Source organism: Ovis aries, chromosome 25, assembly GCF_016772045.2.
Source record: "Ovis aries strain OAR_USU_Benz2616 breed Rambouillet chromosome 25, ARS-UI_Ramb_v3.0, whole genome shotgun sequence".
NCBI classification, from domain to species: Eukaryota; Metazoa; Chordata; class Mammalia; order Artiodactyla; family Bovidae; genus Ovis; species Ovis aries.
Window position 1 is genome coordinate 15,709,797 of NC_056078.1, and position 18,676 is coordinate 15,728,472.

The 18,676-nt window shown below is 41.2% G+C and overlaps 1 protein-coding gene and 1 long non-coding RNA gene across 4 annotated transcripts in view; both read right to left on the reverse strand.

The window, feature by feature from the left end:
* Window positions 1-18,676, reverse strand: part of ANK3 (ankyrin 3) — a 755,525-nt gene that overhangs the window by 690,243 nt on the left and 46,606 nt on the right. The window lies entirely within an intron of this gene.
* Window positions 8,692-10,114, reverse strand: LOC132658627 (uncharacterized). The gene is made up of 2 exons (XR_009598493.1): window positions 10,004-10,114; window positions 8,692-9,206 (listed from the first exon to the last, which is right to left on the reverse strand). It is a non-coding gene; the product is annotated as an uncharacterized LOC132658627 (long non-coding RNA).

Consider the following 18,676-nt stretch of genomic DNA (forward strand, 5'->3'; position numbering starts at 1 on the left):
ATATGTCTTACTCAAACTGTCTCCATTTCTACCACTCCAATTCATATTCCCACCACGACTCCTTCTCCTTTCTCCTTTTCTTTCCACTGAGCACAGAGGCAGACTGGGGACATCTCCAGAGCCTCAAGAGTAGGTTCAGAGCCTGTACTGCCATGCAACGTAGTCAACCCTGTCTCCAGCAATTGATATGAACTTCCCCTCTTCTGGAATACCCCTGAGTCTCTTTTTGATTAAGACAGTGCTTCTTAACCTTCAGCTTGCAACAGAATCATCTGAAGAGTTTGTTAAACCACAGGCTGCTAAGAACCAACTCCCCACTCCCTCACCCCATCCTCTTTGAATACAGTAGATTTGGGTTGGAATGAAAAAAATTACATATCTAGGAAATTCCCAGGTAGCTTTTTTTAAATATGCTTTTGATATGGACCACTTATTTTTAAGCCTTTATTGAATTTTTGTTACAGTGTTACTTCTGTTTTACATTTTGGTTTTTCAGCCGACAGGCATGCGGGCTCTCAGCTCCCTGACCAGGGATCGAACTCGCAGCCCCTGCACTGGAAGACGAAGTCTTTACCACTAGACCACCAGGGAAGTCTCTCCTGGTGGCTTTGAGGCTGTTGGTCTGGGTCATCACACTTTGAAGACCACTGCATATGACAATCCTGTCCCTTGGCCTTTTCCAAATGACCTATTTCACTTCCTGAGAGGAGAGAGAAGGCGGAAGCTCAAGGAACATAAGTGCTCACTTTCCTCACAGCAAAGGAGAAGCCACAGGAGCCAGAAATAACTCATCAGATTAGGGGGGATTTAAAGCCTGGCCTGCCTTCTCTCCCAATTACTCATGACAAAATTTAGATTCCGAGTGGAGAAGGTGCCCCTGAAATGTAAGAACAACTTAGGAAGTAACTATTCATAGGTCTGGGGACCACTGCAGTGTGGCAGTGATTATAGTACTTAAGGGACACAGCCATCCACAGAGGCCAACCGACTCACAGATATAAATACCGGCTTTACAACATAAAGATCTGGTGGACTGCTTTTACATCATTGACATCAGGGGGTGGGCTCTTCTTGCTCCCAGGTGCCAGGAACTTCTTAATCATAGCATATTATTCATTTGTGCTAGATAGGAGAAGTGTGGAAAGGACATTGGGAACTTCACTTTCACAGAAAAATAGTTTCAAGCTAGTATGTATCAACCAGGCCTAGCTCATTACTGTCAAGAAAGTTTTGTCCAGGAACATCCCTGGTGTGGCTAAGACTTCACACTCCCAATGCACGGGGCCAGGGTTCGATCTCTGGGTGGGGAAATAGATCCCACAAGCTGCAACTAAAGAGTTCTCATGCCGCAACTAATCCACATTCCACAACTAAAGATCCCGCATACCACAATGAAGATCGAAGATTCCGTGTACTGCAACTAAGACCCAGTACAGCTAAATGAATAAAATAAAGAAAAATAAATATTTTTTAAAACACAGCCTTAAAAAAAAAAAAAGAAGAAGAAGAAGAGGAAACCATTGTCCAAGATTTAAAACAAAAACAAAAAAAAGACTCTTCAAACACAAGAAGTGAAGTGGTTGCAGCTCTGAGGGCCTGTACTTTTTTGCCTATGATCTCTTGGCTTTGAGAAAGGGTCTCAATGATCAGACCTCTGGTGCTGTCACAAACATACCCAGCTGAACTGATGGTACTTGGGCGCTACAAGCAGAGAAGGGCACTTTTCTGGAGCAGCTTTCTCACTACTATAGCCACCTGACAACTCTGAGTAAAGAAAGTGGAAACCATCTTTTTGTTCCAAAAGCTATTCTTTCTGGCAGGCAGCAGCTTAAACTCATTTCATGGGTTCCATCCGGCCCCTCTCAATGATCTAGTGAGGGTTTTAAGTTTCCTATGGTGAAGAACTCTCCGTTTTTCAAAGATGATGATTCCCTGGTAGTTCAGCTGGTAAAGAATTCACCTGCATGCAGGAGACCCCAGTTCAATTCCTGGGTTGGGAAGATCCTCTGGAGAAGGGATTGGTACCCACTCCAGTATTCTTGGGCTTCCCTGGTGGCTCAGCTGGTAAAGAATCTACCTGCAATGTGGGATACCTGGGTTGGATCCCTGGGTTGGAAAGGGCCCCTGGAGAAGGGAAAGGCTACCCACTCCAGTATTCTGGCCTGGAGAACTCCACGGACGGTATAGTTCATGGGGTCACAAAGGGCACGACTGAGCAACTTTCACCTTCACTTTTCATGGTCCACATATGATGACCTTTTACTTTTATCTAGTTTATTTCACTTTTTCTATTTCATATTCAGTGCTCCTATTTCATTTAGTTTATAATTTCCAATTTCTCCATCTCTTTTGATATTCTTTGCTAAGCCTTCATCAAGCATAGTAGAAATGCTTTTGTATACATATATATAAATAATAGGTATAATATATATTTAAGAAAACATGAATTTTTGCCAAACTAAAAAATTTATAAATTTTGATTCCACTTGTTTGACTTAGTATGAATAAAATGCAGGATTTCTAACTTCAAAAATCAATATGCAACATGCAACAAAGGCTTACTGTATAGCACAGGAAACTATGGGCTTCCCTGGTGGATCAGATGGTAAAGAAACTGCCTACAATACGGGAGACGTGGATTTGAACCCTGGGTTAGGAAGATCCCCTGAAGAAGGGAATGGCAACCCAGTCCAGTATTCTTGCCTGGAGAATTCTATGGACAGAGGAGCCTGGTGGGCTACATGGGGTCGAAAAGAGTCAGACACAGCTAAGCTACTAGCACTTTCACACAGGGAACTATACTCAATATCTTATAATAACCCGTGCTGCTGCTAAGTCACTTCAGTCGTGTCCGACTCTGTGTGACCCCACAGATGGCAGCCCACCAGGCTCTGCCGTCCCTGGGATTCTCCAGGCAAGAACACTGGAGTGGGTTGCCATTTCCTTCTCCAATGCATGAAAGTGAAAAGTCAAAGTGATGGAAAATAATTTCAAAAATAATATATGTGTATATGTATACCTGAAATCACCTTACTGTGCACCTCAAACATTGTAAATCAGCTATACTCTGACAAAATATATATGTGTATTTTTTTTAAAGATATATAGTCCATACACACGGACCGTGGAGGAGAGGGAGCACTTATGTCCCCTTATGTGAGCTTCCTTCTTCTCCCTCTTCTTAGAAAGTGAAATAGGGTCATTTGGAATAGGCCAGGGGAGAGGACTGCTCATATGCAGTGGTCTTCCAAGTGCGATCCCCATACCAACAGCATCAAAGCCACCTGGGAGGGGCTTCCCTGGTGGTCCACTAGTTAAGACTTTGCTTTCCAACGCAGTGGGAGTGAGTTTGATCCCTGGTCAGGGAACTGGATCTCACATGCCACAACAAAGAGTTCCCATGCCACAGCTAAAGGTCCCACATGCTGCAACTAAAAACCAGCACAGACAAATAGATTAACAACAATTCTAAAAAGAAATATTTTTTAAAAAATAAAGAGGTGCGTGTTCCCCTGGGTGGGCTATCAGCTGTAAGCTCTGGAGTGTGTTTCTATGTGCTTCTCACTCACCAATAGAACCCAGTAGCCGTCCAGCCAAGAATACAGTGAAAATGAAAGAATGTGCCTTGTGAGGTCAAATCATAAAAGACACTGCAGTTCCCATCTTCACTCTCTCTCGGATCACTCGCGGTAGGGGAAGGCAGCTGCCACACTGTAAGGATACCCCAGCAGTACAGTGGGGAGGACCACCTCATGAGGATGCTCAAGCACCTATCAAGTCCGCATGGTGAGGAAGGGAAGCCTTCTCCCAATGACCCACACTATCTTGCCAGGCATGTGAGTGTACCATCTGCAGTCAAGTCTGCAGAAAAACTGCAGTCCTAGCTAAGATCTTGGCAGTAATCTCATGAGGAATCACAAACCAGAAAAATTTAGCTAAGATGCTGTTGCTGTTGTTCAGTCACTCAGTCGTGTCTGACTCTGCAACCCCAAGGACTACAGCACGCCAGGCTTCCCTGTCCTTGACTGTCTTCTGGAGTTTGCTCAAATTCACGTTTAGCGGTCTAAGATGCTCTTGGACCCCTTACCCAACTGAAACTGTGTGAAATAATTAATATTTACTGTTTTAAGCTGCTGGGTTCTGGTGCAATTTTTTTACTCAACAAAGACAACTAATACACATTTCTATCATTTAAATTTGGCAACAATCATGTTTGCATGTAGACAATGCCCACCTACCTAAAACCTGGAAAACTTGGAAGAGTTCCGTGATAGGATGATGAATTAATTGTTGAAGTTTTAAAAATTACTGCTGCAAACATGTTTTGCTAAAAAACATTTTTTAATAGGTATAAAAAAGAAAAGGAGGACTTCTCTGGGGGTCCAGTGGTTAAGAATTTGCCTTCCCATACAGGGCACACAGGTTCAATCCCTGGTCAGGGAACTAGGATCCCACATGCTGCGGGGCCACTAAGCCGTCATGCCACAGCTAGGGAGCCAGTGTGCAGCAAGTACTGACCCCACGAAGCCTAGAACCCGTGCTCCACAACTAGGGACCCCCAAGCGCTGCAACTAGAGAACGCCCATGCGCTGCAAGGGAGACCCAGCGAGGCAACAAAAAATAAGAAACAGAGAAAAAGCACTCCTGAGACACAAACGGTCCCATCCCTCCACCTCAACAGGTGAAAAACCATAAAACAGCAAATAACTCACAAGACTGCCTTTAAATTTGACCTCTCCTCAGAACAGTTTCTTTTTTAAATTCTGACCTTCCCCGAAAGTGCTCACTGTGAAAATAAAGATTTTTGAGGACAAAAGCATCGAATAAACTCTCATCTCCTTTTGAAAGCTGCTCTCTTCAGTGTATTCCCCTCTGCATCATTCAGGTAACCCTCCTTCCTCTCTTTTCTCCCATGCGGCTACAAAGATGGAAGGAGGCATGTTCGCAGGAATATCTGAGAATTAGAAGGCTGAGCTGGAATCAAGATGGCACAAGGGCTTGCTGGCATTAAGTCACACTCTTTAGTCTCTTTACTCTGGGTTCAGTCTTCACTGCTCACGCATGGCCAAGTTCAGTTCACACAGTATGAAACAGCACATGGGTCTGGGGCGAAGTCACATGTCATCATAAATGTTATTCAATAGCCTAAACTGTCCTACTTGATGGTGGATCCCAAACGGAAATCCATGGATCTATTCCCAAAATAAGAGAATTCTTATCAAAAGAAATGTTTAATTTTGTGCTTTTAATTTTCTTTAATTAAGGTAAGATTTACATATAATTTTTTCTTTAATTAAGGTAAAATTTACACACAGTGAATTAAAACACACCATTTCATGAGTTTTGAGAAATGTGTGCACCCATGAAAATGATACCCAAATTAAGATATAACAGTTTCTATCACCGCAGAAATTTCTCTTGTGCTCTCTTCCCAAGTAATTTACCCCTTAGCCAGTTTTGATGTCTGTTAATTCGTCAACAAAGGTCCATCTAGTCAAGGCTATGGTTTTTCCAGTAGTCATGTATGGATGTGAGAGTTGGACTATAAAGAAAGCTGACAAGAATTGATGCTTTTGAACTGTGGTGTTGGAGAAGACTCTTGAGAGTCCCTTGCACTGCAAGGAGATCCAACCAGTCCATTCTAAAGGAGATCAGTCCTGGGTGTTCACTGGAAGGACTGATGCTGAAGCCAAAACTCCAATACTTTGGCCACTTCATGCGAAGAGTTGACTCATTGGAAAAGACCGTGATGTTGGGAAAGACTGGAGGCAGGAGAAGGGGACGACAGAGGATGAGATGGTTAGATGGCATCACCAACTCAATGCACATGAGTATGGGTAGACTCCAGGAGTTGGTGATGGACAGGGAGGCCTGGCGTGCTGCTGTTCATGGGGTCGCAAAGAGGCAGACACGACTGAGCGACTGAACTGAACTGAACTGAACCATACCAAGTATAAACTCTAAAAATTTACTACAAATAACTTCTGAATCATCTGGATAATCGTCTTATAACTGTATAGTATACCCATTTCATGTTCACAATCAAGCTGACATCAGGTAGTAATATTTCAAATATTTGTAAGCTGACAAAAAATAAGACAAAAGCACAAGCCATACATTTAAGTTCTAGTACTGTGGGCAAGCTGAACTCAAAAGAACCCAGGCCATAACGGCTTAGTGGCCAGCACCACAGCTTCACTAGAAGTGGTGATTTATTTGCAGCAAAGTCTCATTACCATTCTCTGGGTCGTCTGTGTGTATGGGATGTGTAAAACGGTTGCACAAGAGTTACAAGCATAAAGTGTTCAAGCCAAGTTCTGTGCTTTTACCTATTTAAGTAATGTGAAATTTTAAAATATAAGTCAACACTAACAGGTCACAATGACTATTTTTTTCTTTTAAAAGGAGTCATTACATTACACAAACTTGAAAAACACTTCTTTAGTCTATAAATTCATACTAAAAGGATTTAGCTATCTCCCTTTGAAGGTACAAGGATTTAAGGTTTTGAGTTCATTACTAAATCTTTGCAGCCAAGCTAGCATTACCTATTTCTTACGGCTGCCTTCCCCATCTTCTTAAGCTTAATTCAACCCAATGTACCTAAGAATGTTCCAGGCCACACAATTTGTCCTTCTCTGAATCTATGCAGCAAACAGTATAAATTTTTGTTTCCCTTAGATTTCCTGGATTCTTTGGGGCCACTGACCCCAATGAACATAGCCAACAAAGAAGCTGAAATATTGAGATAATTTGCAAAGGGGGGAGATAGAATCTATAGTAACCTAAAAGTTAAACAGCTCATGATTTTGTATCTAAACACAGGTTCACTTCAAAAACAAAACATTGCTTTTTTGTACATCTCATCTGTACATTAGAAATTATAAAAATTATGACTACCACATAATTATGATATAGGATATCATCAGTTCAGTTCAGTCACTCAGTCATGTCCGACTCTGCGACCCCATGAATTGCAGCATGCCAGGCCTCCCTGTCCATCATCATATCCCAGAGTTCAACCAAACTCATGTGCATCGAGCTGGTGATGCCATGCAGCCATCTCATCCTCTGTCATCCCCTTCTCCTCCTACCCCCAATCCCTTCCAGCATCAGAGTCTTTTCCAATGAGTCAACTCTTCGCATGAGGTGGCCAAAGTATTGAAGTTTCAGCTTTAGTAACAGTCCTTCCAATGAACACTCAGGACTGGTCTCCTTTAGGAGGGACTAGCTGGATCTCCTTGCAGTCCAAGGGACTCTCAAGAGTCTTCTCCAATACCACAGCTCAAAAGCAGCAATTCTTCAGCGCTCAGCATTCTTCACAGTCCAACTCTCGCATCCATACATGACTACTGGAAAAACCATAGCCTTGACTAGATGGACCTTTCTTGGCAAAGTAATGTCTCTGCTTTTGAATATGCTATCTAGGTTGGTCATAACTTTCCTTCCAAGGAGTAAGCGTCTTTTAATTTCATGGCTGCAGTCACCATCTGCAGTGATTCTGGAGCCCCCAAAAATAAAGTCTGACACTGTTTCTACTTGTTTCCCCATCTATTTGCCATGAAGTGATGGGACCAGATGCCATGATCTTCGTTTTCTGAATGTTGAGCTTTAGGCCAACTTTTTCACTCTCCACTCTCACTTTCATCAGGAGACTTCTTAGTTCCTCTTCACTTTCTACCATAAGGGTGGTGTCATCTGTGTATCTGAGGTTATTGATATTTCTCCCGGCAATCTTGATTCCAGCTTGTGCTTCTTCCAGCCCAGTGTTTCTCATGATGTACTCTGCATATGAGTTAAATAAAAAGGGTGCCAATATACAGCCTTGACGTACTCCTTTTCTTATTTGGAACCAGTCTGTTGTTCCACGTCCAGTTCCAACTGTTGCTTCCTGACCTGCATATAGGTTTCTCAAGAGTTTTGCCAAGAGAACTCACTGGTCATAGCAAACACCCTCTTCCAACAACACAAGACAAGACTCTACACATGGACATCACCAGATGGTCAATACCGAAATCAGATTGATTATATTCTTTGCAGCCAAAGATGGAGAAGCTCTATACAGTCAGCAAAAACAAGACCAGGAGCTGACTGTGGCTCAGATCATGAACTCCTTATTGTCAAATTCTGACTTAAATTGAAGAAAGTAGGGAAAACCACTAGACCATTCAGGTATGACCAAAATCAAATCCCTTATGATTATACAGTGGAAGTGAGAAATAGATTTAAGGGTCTAGATATGATAGACAGAGTGCCTGATGAACTATGGACGGAGGTTCGTGACACTGTACAGGAGACAGGGATCAAGACCATCCCCGTGGAAAAGAAATGCAAAAAAGCAAAATGGCTCTCTGAGGAGGCCTTACAAATAGCTGTGAAAAGAAGAGAAGCGAAAAGCAAAGGAGAAAAGGAAAGATATACCCATTTGAATGCAGAGTTCCAAAAGAATAGCAAGGAGAGAAAAGAAAGCCTTCCTCAGCGATCAATGCAAAGAAATAGAGGAAAACAACAGAATGGGAAAGACTAGAGATCTCTTCAAGAAAATTAGAGATACCTAGGGAACATTTCATGCCAAGATAGGACATCATAAAAGTCAATAAAATAAGTGAAAATGCTATAACAAAGCAAAAGAGCTGGTCATTTTTAAATGAAAACTTTAAATTACTAATAGCAGATGACTTTTGCAAGTAATTTGAAAAGAGTTACCTTTTATTGTAAAAAAGGAACAAAACTAATTGAAATTAACTTCAAAGGATGTATGTTCACAAGCGTATTAAGTTTTCAAATATACATTAGGCCGTCACTTTAACATATATTACAGGTATATCATTACAAGTAAATGCTAATAAAATTATAAATTAACATATATTATACACATTTCCAGTAACATGTGTTCAGGACATATACCAGCAAGTCATCAATTTGTTGAAGAATCTATCTCCATTTCTAGAATAAAAATACTTAATCACGAAATACAAACATAAACAAATTCCACATCTCAAGCTACAGTATACTTATAAAATCATTGCATGTTGAAATAGGAAAACTAAAGAGAGTACCAACAATGAAAGACACCTAACAATGATGAAAGAATGAATGGAAGCACAGTGGTTCGTTGTCCATTCAAAAGTGTTCGAGGGTTAAGTGATGCCATTATGATTCTTGCTCAAGGCTGAAGACACAGGCTTGGCTGAGACCTGGTGCTCCTGAGTGTAATGAAATCATAGACCAGAGAAAACAGATTAGCAACACTCTTAGACAAATTATATGAAAGAACCAGCAGCAATATTCTAAGCACCTTGCTGTTTCTAAGAAATGACTGACTCCAATACAATGAGACACATAGTAAGTCATTCAAGTGAAAGGTGAGCTAAGACAAGAAAAAGAGGAACAATACTTATTTGTAGTCCTATGGCAGCAGAAACATCACTTTACGTCTAGATTTGAATCAGTACATGTTACTACCCAAAGACACTAGTACGCCTCATGTTATTTAAATGTTTAAAATCTCCAAACAAAGAAAATCTTTGGTTTGGAGGCTAGAGTTAGATTATTTTTTTAACTGATTTTAAATATTACATTTAGTTTTCCTACTTAAATAAGCAGCTTACAAAATCACAAAGTTACCATTCCAGTTTTCAAAGAAACAAGTGTACGTGGACTATCTGAATGCCTTAGATATAGAAACGGTTACAGAACATTTAAAATTATTTATGACTGATGAAAGCACCAGCTTTTCCAATCAAGCATGAAGCTTGGTCTCCAGAGATTCTCAAATTCCAAGCTGTTTCTTACAACCTCACCTAGAGACCAAATTCCAAAGTAATCTTTTCCTAACTGAAAAAAAAAAAAAAAAGACACCAAATACTACTAGCTTTTCCTTATATGATGAAGTACAACACTCTTTCCAAATGCCAGGCTCTGCTAGACTTCTACTGGCCCTTTGTCACAGAAGCTAAATTCCACCCCAGCTGCCCAAATCCACTCAGACTGCCCTACTTACAGACAGTACTTCCCCACACTCAGTCAGAGAAGCAATGGAAATGAGGCAGTTATCTGCAAGCTTGTGGTTTTATCCTCCTAGATGGAGAACAAACGATGTAAGACACAAGTTGAAAAAAAGGCAATAGAACTTTAGAATAATTTTCTAATTCTCCATGAACATGAAGGGAATAATAATAGTCCTGAGAGTTAGTTTTAATATTTAAAAAATAACCTAAGGAAATGGTATTTTAAAAGTATATTAAGGTTGCAGAATACAACAAGAAAATGAATGGATAAGGCTTTTGTGAGAATTAAATTGTCAGCTTAATAATAACAGGATATCTTTTGCTGACAGTTATATTGGTTTTCATATGGTAAAAAAATGGGAAAACAGATGATTACTTACGATACAATTTAGAGAGCAAAATTTCAAAACATTGAGTCAGAATAATAAAAATAAGAAAGTCTGGGGTAGCCTTAAAACCCCAATGCATAAGTATACAGAAGAGTCTATATTTAAACAAAGCACAAAATTTATCTTATTACCTACCTTAAACAATGAATATAGATTTCTTCTTATTGAAATTAAAATATATATATCTTTTAAAATGTTTAATGTACAAAACATCTTTGGCCACCTCATGCGAAGAGTTGACTCATTGGAAAAGATTCTGATGCTGGGAGGGATTGGGGGCAGGAGGAGAAGGGGACGATAGAGGATGAGATGGCTGGATGGCATCACTGACTCAATGGACGTGAGTCTGAGTGAACTCTGGGAGTTGGTGATGGACAGGGAGGCCTGGCGTGCTATGATTCATGGGGTCGCAAAGAGTCAGACACGACTGAGCAACTGAACTGAACTGAACTGAATGTATAAAATACCTTACTTAATAGAATTCAATATTATGAAATGAAATCTACATAAGCCCTTTTATCGTGAATAATGCTGTCAGGTTACCACCAGCAAATGAGTTATTTTATTCTGCTTTATTCAGTCTTTGTGTAAATTATTCATTTAAAGATGACTGAATATTAAGACAAAATGAAATACATTATTAGACTTCAAAGTTTCAGAAATACAAAAAGGGATTTTTTTTTGGAGACTAAATCATTGCAGTTATATGATTTTTTTCCCCATTAGTGTTCTGAGGCCCCGAAAAAGAAAGCAAGCAAGCCAACCATAGGCCTAATTCAATTTTGGAACTGAAGGACTTCTCTGGTGGACCACTGGTTAACACTCAGCACTCCCACTGCAGGGGTACAGGCTCAATCCCTGGTCAGGAAACTACGGTGTCATGCAGTATTGCCAAAAAAAAAAAAAAAAATACCCCACAATATTGGGACTTAGACATGGAAGATGGTTAATGAGAGGGGTCTAAGGCTAGGTTTTCAGAAGTTGAATGGCTGATCACAGATGGAACTGAAAAGCTAGGGTGGAGATCAGAGCTCAGAGAGGACTCAGGCAGAGTGCCCAGCCTGACACAGAGTTAAAACACAGGTCTACAGATTATACAACCAGGGAGAGTGATGGACTGAAAAGTGCCATGGACTGCGTGCACTCTAGTAAAATGCACAAAATGATGCATGGACAGGCAGGCAGAGAACTTGGTCTGGGAGATGAGATAATCCAGTAATGTGTAACTGAGACCCAAGAAGCAGGAACAAGCAACAGTCAAAGATAGGGGTATCTTGAGGGCCAAGGAAAAGGAGTGAGTGTCAGCACGGCCCAGAGGGGCCCAAGTCTCAGAGGGAGGGCAGAGGTGGGACTGGAGTCCTGCTAAAACCAGGTATCCTCATCAAGATGTCAGAGACAGTCTACCCATCCTCTCCTGGTCTTGTTGCTAACTCTGTGGCTGTGCCTAACGTCAGTCTTCTGGGAACAACTAGAACACTGCTGAACTCAGAGGCCTTCTCTTCTTTTTACTCTACGCTTCCTTCCACAGTTCAATTACAGGTACTCCAGGCATTTCCCATATCTATGTCATGGCCGCAATTTTTTTTCTAAACTCTAAACCCCTGGGTTTCTCTATGTCTTGATGGTCCCCCCAACCAACAATGAACTTATCCTCCCCACTGGGAAGACAAAGTAGGGTGCAGTGGTTAAGAACCTGGATTTGGGCCTCACTGCCTGCTTTGAATTCTGACTCTAGAACTTTCTGGCCCTGTGTTCTGAGGCAGACTGCTCACCTCTCCATGCCTTAGTTTCCTCATCAATAGAATGGGAATCAATAGACATGACCACCTCCTAGAGCCAAGGTGAGAATTCAGCAATATGGTCAACATAAGACACTTGCTTAGAACCAGGAACAGCATGCAGGAAGTACTAGATCTTCAGAGTAAGAAATAGTATTCTTCCCCAGTCCTGATAGCCTGTATTTCAGGGAAAGGCACTACCACCCACTCGGCAGTTGACCAAATCAAAAACCTGACCCCATGCTCAACTCTTCCCACTTCTCCACTTACCACACCCAAGCCTGATGCTCTGGAAAAAAAAAAAAAAAACAACCCTGAAAGTGTTAGTCACTCAGCTGTTCTCAACTCTTTGCAACCCCATGGACTGTACCCCGCCACGCTCCTCTGTCCATGGAATTCTCCAGGCAAGAACAATTGAGTGGGTAGCCATTCCCTTCTCCAGGGGATCTTCCCAACCCAGAGATTGAACCTGGGCCTCCTACATTGCAGGCAGATTCCTGAGCCACCAGGGAAGCCCACATCCAGGCCTGCCATTCTCCAACATAAGCATCAGTGGAAGATACTTCTTCCTTTTTAAATTTTTTTTTAATGTGGACCATTTTTAAAGGCTTTACTGAATTTCTAACAATATGGCTTCTATTTTCTGTTTTGGTTTTTTGGCTGCAAGGCGTGCGGGGATCCAGCTCTCCAACCGGCACTCAAACCTGCACGCCCTTCATTGGAAGGCAAAGTCTTTAGCCACTGGACCATCAAGGGATCCCGATACTTACTTCCTATTCCTACTTCCTTTGTTCCTAACTGGGGTCCCACCATCTCTTGCCTGCAAACTGGCCTCCATTCTCAACCTCTCCATATCTATTTTTTCAGACAATAACCAGAATATGAATCTTACCATTTGGCACGCTTGCTGAGTGCTAAGTTGCTTAGTCATGTCCAACTCTTTGCAACTCTATGGACTACAGCCTGCCAGGCTCTTCTGTCAATGGGATTCTCCAGGCAAGAATACTGGAGTGGGCTGCCATGCACTTCTCCAAGAGATCTTCCCAACCCAGGGATCAAAACCACGTTTCATGTCTCCTGAATTGGCAGGCAGGTTCTTTACCACTAGCGTCACCTGGAAGTCTCCTTCAACTCCTGCAGTAGCTTCCCAAAGCTCTCAGAACCAAGTCCCAAACTCTTAACATGATGAGCAGGGTCCTTCGTGGGGTGGCCTTGCTACTGAACCTTCTCAGTTCCCATCACTCCCCACACCTGCAAAAGGCTGAACTGCTTTCAGCTCCTGGGAGAACACCACAAGCTCTCACATCTTCTCATTTTTGCACTTACCATTTTCCCTTCCTGGAACATTCTTTCCCCTCCTCCTCACCTGGCTAAATCCTCATTATCTTTCAGTCTCAGCCACCAGGAAGTCTTCTCTACCTGTCCAGCAGCCCTCCAACCCAGGCCATCCTAACTGCTTGTACTGCCGTGTAATAAGGATCTCCAATAAACTGCAAAGTCTATGAAGACAGAAGGAAGGGTTGCCTTGTCCAAAACTGTGTCCCAGGATAGAGCAGATTGGAGGGGACATGTCAAGACCTCAGTAATGATGATGGCAGAGAAAGGAAAAGGGGGAGAAAGGAGGGTAGAAGCCCAGAAACTGCCCTTAAAAAAAGTATTAGCATCTCCTTGTTCTTGATGAGAAAACAGAGACTTAGAAAGATTAAATAACGTGCCCAAGGTCTAGGTTGTGGTGTCGCATTCTAGAAGCCCATATTATTAAGACCAATGCACGATGTCTTCCAGTGGAAATCATATGCAACTCTGCATCAGATATCCTGGTCTCTAATCATGATTCACCCACTTGCATGTATTGTGGTGTTTGTTTGTTTCCTTTGAGCTGCACAGGCTCTTCACTGTGGTATGTAGGCTTTCTCTAATTGTGGCGCAGCGCCTTAGCTGCCCCATAGTACATGGGATCAAGACCCTGGTTCAATTCCTGGGTTGGGAAGATCCGCTGGAGAAGGGAAAGGCTACCCACAAGAGCTTCTCTTGTGGCTCAGCTGGTAAAGAATCTCCCTGCAATGTGGGAGACCTGGGTTTGATCCCTGGGTTGGGAAGATCCCCTGGAGAGGGAAAAGGTTACCCACTCCAGTACTCTGTCCTGGAGAATTCCATGGACTGTCCATGGGGTCGCAAAGAGTCAGACATGACTGAGCGACTTTCACTTCTTTCACAACCAGGGATCAAACTCGCATCTTCTGCATCAAAAGGTAGATTCTTAACCACTGGACAACCAGGGAAATCCCAATACTTGTGGATTTTAAGAAAGTAACACTTCATGGGTTTCTCTCTCTCTTTTTTTAATATCAGTTGAATGGCAATTACAGTATCTGCATAGGAAGGTCATTGCTAACATTTTCTAAAGATGAGAATCTAGGGTCTTCTGAAAGTATTCAGTAAGTGCTGAAACAATCCACCCATATCTGGAACAGTCACCAACTCTGACCAACCAGGGGCCTTTTGGGCGGCAGTAGAGTTGTGAGAGGAGCCAAAACAACAGCATCAAACTTGCTAATTACTGGGAGGCTAATTGCAGCCATATCACTCTCACCATGCGACACAGTCCAGCACCCTGCCCTTATCCCCAATAAAGAGGATGAACTAGAAAGAGTTCTTAAATTTCACTCTGAAAAAATTTTACAAGTGGGGTTTCCTTTTAGAAACAGAGCTTGCCTTCTCCCAACTTCACCATTAAACCCAGAAAGCTATGAAAATTCCATTTTGAATTTATAAGGAGCAAAATAGGGAATTACCTGGCAGTCCAGTGATCAGGACTCAGTGTTTTCACTGCCAAGGGCCCAGGTTCAGTCCCTGGATGGGGAACTAAGATCTCACAAGATACAAGTGCAGCAAAAAAAGGGGGAGGAGGGGTGGGGGCAAAATTACTCTACTTTCTAAACTCCTTTAAACTCATTTCTTCCCTTAGTTGCATAAGCAACCACCTCACTTTCCAAATTAACAAAGTAAGTAAGATGCAGAGACTAAAAGCAGCCAAACTGGAACCACAGACCATTCAATTTCCATGTCAATGTGCCTTGCCTGTATAATTTACAGAGACATGTATTTTAATTAGCAAAGGGGAGGAGGTAGTGGGCATAAGATATTTTACGATTAACTTACTCCTTAAAATTCAGGATACGCCTTCTCTAAGAATAGTTTTAAGTTATGTGTCTTCAATTATTTTTGTTTCACTAAACAAAACCAACAGAACTATCTGTCAAGTTACTTCTGTTGCTGTTTTAGTTGCTAAGTCATGTCCATCTCTCTTGTGACCCCATGAACTGCAGCCTGCTAGGCTCCTCTGGTCCATGGGATTTCCCAGACAAGAATACTGGAATGGGTTGCCATTTCCTTTTCCAGGGAATCTTCTTGACCCAGTGATTGAACCTGAGTCTCCTGCTTGGCAGGCAAATTCTTTACCACTGAGCCACCTGGGAAGCCCCTCAAGTCACTATATGGCACTAAATGTGCCATCTTGGAGGTGGCAAGAAAAGTATTAAATAGAGAACTAACAATCATGCTCTTGGAAATGAAGGGGCACCAGTTTGACATATATGATAGCCCTTAATGTTGGTTAACAGTCTTCCTCATTACTATCCTGTCATCCTCCTGAAGGGTATAATGTTGGTTACCAGCCTTCCTCATTACTATCCTGTCATCCTCCTGAAGGGTACTGCCAGAACTAAAGGCCTAAGATGTTAAAACATGTGGCATGTTTTTAGTGCTCCTCCTTCAATTATCAGAAAATGCTTGTTAACGTTCCAGTCTGAGAGTGTGTTTTAAATCATTTCCATTTTTCTTGGCAATATTGCTCAAAGTTTTTATGAAGAAATGCAGCTGCTCCGTCATAAAACACAGCTGAGTTAAAAAGAGCACACAGGAAGTTCTATCATTTTTGAGGAACAGACACAAGAATCATAGTCTCACGTATACTGTCTGCATGTTTCCTTAATGCAGAAATGCAGAGATGGGTCTGCAAGTTTCATGTTTGTGATCATAAGAGTTAAACACACTTTCAAAAATCAACGTAAAGGCAAAATGGCCAACAATATTTGATGTCCAGTTGCTTTCATTCCCCTTGATAAAAAGCTCTGTCACTGTATCAAGTTGGTCTGAGAGGCTTTAAAGTATAGTCAATTTTAAGTTATTAGCGTTCGCTAGCAGCTCAGATGGTGAAGAATCTGCCTGCATTGTGGGAGACCCAGGTTCTACCCCCACATCAGGAATATCATCCCCTGGAGGAAAGAAATGGCTACCCACTCCAATATTCTTCCCTGGAGAATCCCATTGACAGAGGAGCCTGGTGGGCTACAGTCCATGGGGTCACACTTAGTTGGACATGATTGAGTGACTAACACACTTTCAAATATCTGCTATAAGTTTATTATAAAAATGACTCACACCAATGAAGAGAAGACTGGCAAAACTTCAGTTAGTCTAAAAAGCATTGATTGTACACTTTAGAATGAATAATGCTATTCACAATTGAAAATGGGAATGCAAAATTAGCCTAGAATGATGACCAAGGGAATTAAGAGCAAGATTAGATAAGCTATGAAGACAGACTGAAGGGTCACTGACAAAGAGGTGATAGTTGGAACTCTGAAAGCCAATCAGATGTGTGAAGGAAAAAAAGTAAAGAAGGAACAGAGAACTTCCAGTGAAGCCATAAACCCACCAATTAACCACATCTGCTCGAAACATGTCAAAATGGAAAGTAATATGTAATCAGAATTGCTAACGTGCAGAACAAAGAAAATTTCAGATTAATTTTAATAAAGTAGAACAAAAAAGTCCTAAGTAAAAATGTTCTCATGGATGAGACACTCTAATAAAGAAAATTATAAATTATTATCCCCCAAATTAACCTATATATTAAAAACAATTTTAATAATTAAATTATAATTTCTCATGAAAATTGACAAATTAATAAAAAATTTTGTAAAAGAGCATGAATAACTCAGGTCATTTTAAATATGAGGCAGAGTTTGCCCTACATATTAAATGTATTCTTAAAAATCATAGAATTTAAGGCAATGTGGTATTAAAACAGGGAAAAACAGGTCACTAAAACGATATGGAAAGCCCAGAAACAGACCTAAATACACATACATAGAAACTCAATATGTGACCAAAGCATAACTAAAATAAATGAGAAAAGAACAAACGAGGATATATAATGGTAAAAATACAGAGAGAGAGAGAGATGGGCTTCCCAGGCGGCACAGTGGTAAAGAATCTGCCTACCAAGGCAGGAGACGGAAGAGACGCAGGTCGGATCCCTGAGTCGGGAAGATACCCTGAGAAGGGAATGGCAACCCACTCCAGTATTCTTGCCTGGAAAATTTCATGCACAGAGGAGCCTGGCAGGCTACATTCCATGGGGTCGGAAAGAGTCAGATACAACTGAGCGTCTGAGCAATACACACACACACACACACATACACACACACACACCCGTAAGTTGAATGTCAATTACTCCCTAAACAAAAGTCAATTCCTTTTTTTTTTTTCCCCTTGGCCAGGCTGCATGGCTTTCAGGATCTTAGTTCCCCAATCAGGGATTGAACCCACACCCTTGGCAGCAAAGGCACAGAGTCCTAACCACTGGACCACCAGGAAATTCCCTAGAAGTCAATTCCTGATGCATTAAAGACTAAAATGTCAAAAGAAGAAACTGTGATAGATGGCCCAGAAATCAATGAGAAAAACACAAAGAAACTTATAAGAGGGAGAAAAAGAGTCAAGAGAACAATTAGGCACTCTAGAAAAGATGGCCATTAACATGTAAAAGTAGTTCAACCTCATTTGAAATCAGGGAAATTTAATAAACTAAAGCACAAAGGCATTCACTGCACAATCAAAAACTGACCAAAATTTTCATAACTTTACCATTTCAAGTGGTGAAAGAATATGGAGACATGTCTGTCATCTCTATACAGACCTGGGTGATGAGAGGTGACAGAAAACTGAATTAGTACCAATACTTTGGAGAGCAATCTGGCAACTGCTTGAAAAGTTAAAGATATGTATACTCATTAAAATACCACATGGTATACCTTAAACATATACTATTTTTCTCCCAATCAAACTTCAATAACGTTTGAGGGGGGGATTAAAAAAACCTCTATAGTTTCAAAAAAGACAGATTTGTCTACCCTCAGACAGCAAATTCTCCTACTCTTAATAATATATCCTAGAAAAACTCAATTTCAAGTACCCAAGGAGAGATTTTTCAACACCTTTCATTGCTGTGACTTATTTTACAATTTTTACATAACAAATGTCTACTTAGTACTTACTATGTACCAGGCACTATTCTGTTTTTTTCATAAATATTAACACATTTCATCTTCATTACAACTCCATGATTACCATCTGTTTACTTTTATTTTCATTTTCAGACCTGTGTATACAACACTGGATTAATCAGTACCCTTTGCTCATGACATCACTT